Source organism: Quercus suber, unplaced genomic scaffold, assembly GCF_002906115.3.
Source record: "Quercus suber isolate HL8 unplaced genomic scaffold, Cork oak 2.0 scaffold_690, whole genome shotgun sequence".
Classification (NCBI taxonomy): Eukaryota; Viridiplantae; Streptophyta; class Magnoliopsida; order Fagales; family Fagaceae; genus Quercus; species Quercus suber.
This window is the reverse complement of record NW_027070131.1, coordinates 114,678-120,533: the sequence shown is the minus strand read 5'-3', so window position 1 is coordinate 120,533 and position 5,856 is coordinate 114,678.

Below are 5,856 nucleotides of genomic sequence, written 5' to 3'. Positions count from 1 at the left end.
CTCAGTTTTTCCACTCTTGTCTCCTTCTTCAAACACATCCTTGAAAAGAACACCACAAACTTGGTTGTGAACCTCAGAGACACCTTCGGAGACGAGGTCTTTGTCCCCAAAGATTTCCTCGACCGAGACGGGGTACAAAATCAGGGAAGTGATAGGGCAGAGATTTTGAGTAATTGGCGTGGTGGAACTGGGGTCAAGAGCGGCCAGAATGGCCTTGGTTTCATCAGCCACCATTGCCAAGAGCTGGTCATTGTTGGCAGATATCTTAGGGACCAGTTCAATAAACCCTTGGGCCTCTACCCACATCCAAAACGCCATGATCCTCATGGACTCTTCTGCATCTACTCCAATCTCTACCAGACGGCGATAGAGAACCCTGTCAGTGACATGAGTTGCAGCATCAACAGATTGTGAGGAGTCCATGTGGCTGTGGAGAGGTCTTTGAGAGAAATGAACTGTGTTTATGTCTCTGTGCAGAGAAGAGGGTGTTTGTTTGTGTATATTGTGAGATGGAATGTAGTTTTGGGGTGTAATTGTAGGCTGAAAGTTTCATTCAAACATTGCAACGTTTCAATATAAGGAAACATAGTTGTATATATCAAATCTGAATGTTTTGTTTTGTTTCACGAGGTTTCAACAATTGCCAAAAACATGAAGAGGACCTGGTGCTTTGCAGATTAGGGAAGTTTCATGCAACCTCCCATATATCTTTCTTTTATCTTTTATCTTTAAAAAAAAAAAAAATTTAAATGATGGTATTCAGACATATTAAGTATTAGATTATTCTCTCGGACATATATTGTCTCTTTGTCTCAGACACACTAAATCATATATTATGGGGAGAAATCTCTTGGAGTGGTTCCAAAATAGTAGCTAGAATCAACTGTATATCCTTGGCACTTGCAAGAAGAAATTAAAAAAAAAAATGATTTTGTAACAAAATAGAAGAAGAAATAAAATTCATATGAAGCTTAAAAATATATATGCAAAATAATTTATAATTTTATGATATAAAATTTTTTATGTATTGTAACTACCTATATTAATAGTTGACAAAAGATATTGTTTAATTTAATATATATTCTACAATAACTGAAAACCCGTTAAGATTAGTTAATAAACCGTTAAGATTAGTTAAGTATAATACATACAAAAAAAAAAAGTATATATAGTTGAATGATCCACAAAATAATATTTCGCACTTTACTTTTAATTGGAAGGTATTTTAAATAGTGATTAAGTATGCACACTTCTTACGGCTTATTCTAAATTAAGTTAGTTCATTTTCTTAGTTACAGTACAGCTCTTTAAAATCTCATTCTTTCTTCTTTATGTATAACTTAGTCTAATTCAACTTTTTTTTTATTGCTTCACTATTACAAAAAGGGATGAACGGTGATACGACTTGCAATGTAGTTATCTTCTACTATAAGCTCAATATGCTATATAACCCTAAAAATAAAAACGAATTGAAATTAAAAGAGTTTTGATTTTCGTTTATTTCGTGGTCAACTTTAAGATGTCAAGAGTTGTGTACCTTGTCGGCCCTTCCTATAAAATGAGGAATAGGATTCAATTCCCCCCCACACCCTCCCCCCAAATTAAAACTCACTTTATTACTATGCTTAATTGTGTTTAAAATAATTTAAGTTAGTAATTGACTCAATTTGGAAATTATTGTGAGATAAAGTTTGTCAATATGGTTGCTAAGGCTGTATGTGACAAATATGGTTGGAATCTTTTTGAAAAATTAAGGTTGCTAATGCTGTATGTGACAAATATGCTTTTTAAAAAATTATACCAATCCAAACTAATGATTTGGAGCATCTCCAATAGTCTCTTTAAAATTTAACCAAAATTTAGGAGGGAAAAATAGGTAGAATAATGGAGAATTCTACAATATACATTTTTTATACACTATAACTACCTAGATTAATACTTAACAAAATATATTGTTTTATTTAATATATACTCTACAATAACTGATAAACCGTTACAATTAGTTAACTATAATACACACGAAAAGAAGTGTATACAGTTGAATGATCAATGCGATAATATTCCGCGATATGCTTTTAATTTTAAAGTGCTTTAAACGGTGATTAAGTGTGCGCGTTTCTTATCAAAATAAGCATATTGATTTATTATTACAAAAGGCAATGAACAACAATACGATATGCAATGTAATTATCTTCTATTATAATCTCAATATGCTATAAACCCTAGAAATAAAAATGAATTGAAAAGAGATTTGTTTTTGTTTATTACGTCATCAACTTTAAAAACTCAAGAGTTGTGTACCTTGTCGGCATTGTCGACACTCCTTTACGAGAATCATGATTCAATTCCCCCTCTATTATTCTAACTATCTAATAATTAAATTTATAAAAAAAAAAAAAAAAAACTTTATTACTATGCTTTACTGTGTTTACATTCAGTTTTGTCAATAATTGACTCAATTTGAAAATTACGGTGATATCAAGTTTTTCAGTACAGCGTATGTTAATCATTAATTAATACATTTATAGAGTGGTAAGTGAGAAACTTTTGGAATCGTTTGAAAAATTGTGGTTGCTAGCGTTTTTTGTGTCAAATATTTTTTTTTAAAAAAATTATATCAATTTTTACTAATGATTAGGAGATCCCTTTAAAATTTCACCAGGGTAAATAAAACCATTTTCTCTATTTCAACTAACATTTTTTCGAAATACATTTCCAACAACGTTCTCTATTATTTCTCTATTTCATTTAACTAATATTATTTAGTCCATTATCTTTTCCTTTTTATCCCGATCTATTACCGACCTACCATTTTCTTCCCAAAATCAACCCCACCTGATCGGTGGGTCAGATTTGGTTGTTCCCATCCATGACGATAAACAATGGCCAAAATTTCACTCCAAATTCAAGTAACACACATTAAATAAATAAATAAAACAGAGAAAAAAAAGCAAAAAAAAAAAAAAAACAAAAACAAAAACAAAACAAAATTTGAAGCAAGTCAACCAAGCCTTGCTGTAGAGGGAAAATCATAAATGCAATGCAACTTAGCATCTCAGAACCATTGTCATAAGTGGTTCGTGGGTTTGCTTTCCAAAATGGATAGAAGAATCTATATAAAGATCCTATTGAAGTTTGAAGATGCTCAAAAAATATACTAATTTTTTGTTAGATGATGTTGCTTGTCCCAAATTCCGTGCATACACTTACAAGGTAAAAAATAAATGGCATTTTAATTGACGACTTCCTTCTTGTTAGATCTTTTTAAGAAAACACTTTAGTTAATTAGTGTAATGACCTAAGAGTACCATATATATATGGGCTCAAGAAAATGATTCTGTGTTCTCCTCAGGTTCTTGGTTGGCTGAGAAAGTGAAAATTGATGGTGACGGTGCTAACTTATTTTTTAAAGGAAAGTAAGACAATATTGGAGTTGTCATGGAAAGACTGAAAGACTATTTCAGTGGTTGTTAAGTGAAGGTTGGTTTGCAGCAGCAGCAGCTACAAAGTCTATCGCAAGGAAGGAAGACATCAAAATAACAACCTAAGAGCATCTTTAACAGATTTATCAAATTTTTGTACTGTTTGGAGAATGAACAATGACGTTTACCTTTATTTACCCACTTTTTCAAATACACTTTACAACAGATTCTCTATCTCATTCTCTATCTCATTTAAATATTATTTCTTCATTCATTATTTATTCTTTTTTTAACAACTACACATTTTCCAACATTTTTTTATTCAACACCAAATTATTATAATAGAAAAAAATGATTTGAAGAATGAACAATAGACCATCACACTTGATGGGCTATTGTTCATTAGCAAAAAAAATTTCCGGATATAAAGGAGTTGCTAAAGCATGAACAGTAGCATATATTCTCTATATTTTGGCTATGCATACTCTATTGGAAATGCTTTAAAGAAGTGATAAAGTGAAGACTATCGCGACAAAATAAGCAGGGCCAACTGTACCATTAGGCCAATTAAGCAGTCGCCTAAGGCTCTCAAGTGGAGAAATTATTATTTATACTGGCCGAGGATTGCTAATATAATCCTCCCTAACCAATGAGATGATGTCATCTATGCAAGTATATGTGTGCGTTTCCTAATCAGCACAATGAATAAAAAATAAAAATTACCAAATGGTGTTACATTTATAGAAATAATAACATTTTATTTGTTGGGAGGTCAGGGAGAACCACGTCAGTAGTCCTCTTGGTGAACCTAATAATTTCTCCCTCAAATGAAACAAGGATCCCAAATTTTAGTCAATAAGAATATTTTTATACCAGTAAAAAATTAAGTAGGCCGCAAATATTAGCCAATAGATAACTATATTAAAAAAAAAAAAAAAAAAAAAAAGTAACATTTTTTTTTTTAGAAAGAAACTGATGGATTTTATTAATAAAATTCAACTACATCCAATTGTAAAATCGAACCAATATGAGATGGGACATCTTCCATCCATACTTGAAAATCCGGTATGTATAATGCATTTTTAGTCAGACTATGAGTAACCCCATTGTCGTTTCTCTTAATGTGAGAATACAAAAATCATTCTCTACGAACATGTGAAAACCTAATACAATGAAATAAACTTGCAAAACATTTAACATCACGACTAATTAAACCAAAGGATTCCAAAGACTACGAATCTGCATTCAAAGCGTTCATTGCAATCTCTGAAACTCCCTCTAAGGTGACATCTTCCAAACTCAAATTAGCATCAAACTGTAAAGCCTTCAATATAGCCAAAGTTTCAAGCTCTATGACAGTTAAAGGGAGAGGGATGATTCCGACCATGTGTGCCAAGTCTTTTTCTTGGCATTCTCGGACGATCACTCCAATCCCTGCCCTATCTTCTTCTTGAAACATTGTATCGATATAATTTATGCCCGAACCCTCCACAATTACATCAATAGTCGATCTCCAAAACAACACTAATCCACCTCCCATATCAATTGCTCTTGGTACTACGAACATGTTATCAAATTGTATTTTTCTTTTCACATCTTTTAGCCTAGCTTCATCTGTCCATGTTTCGACAATAAACATGACAGAGGGATCTTTAGCCTGCACCAGACTAGCAAACTCATTCACTGTACATGGGTTCCCAAGCCCACGACAGTTCTACACTAAGCAACTCATTGCGATTGGCGGGGCTGAGTCTTAGCCTCCACCATTGAGTTTGAACTATATTCATCATCCTTTGAAACCAGCCTACACTTACTTGGTAACTCCAGATGGGCTTCCCCACTTCTCTTCCCTCCACTCAGTTTGCTTTGTTCCTTGGTACTCACTGCCTTTTTCCTGATGTGTTTGTTGCTTCTGCTCCTAGTACTCAGTCTGGTGGCTAAGTGTTCTTGTGTTTTTTCTCTATTAGTTTTCCTTTCCAATCGGGTCCAAGTGCGCTGAGTTGATTATGGTTTGGCTAACACATGCTTCTCATGTGCCTCACCTAAGATATCTTGGGAAATATTGCTTGTTTGGGTCATGCAGTTAATGTGATCAAATTTTCCCATCTCTGAATCAATCTCATTTATTCTGGCATCAAATTCTTTGGCTAAAAAATCTGCCCCTTGACTCTCGGTATTATGATTACCCGAAAATTGTGGGGTTGATAATGAGACATTGATTACACCCTCTTTTATGTTTCCCAACTGTACGCGTTACTTTTGGAGCATCCAAATTAACGGCTTCATCCATTAATTGCTCACTCATAGCATCCCTTGGATTGACAGTGTTGAGCGCCGCCACTGGACCGTGCGCCGTTACCTGAGCTTTGTGGTTCACCTTCACCGATTTAGTCCTACTCCCAACTTCATGAACACCTGACTTCGAAGATACTCC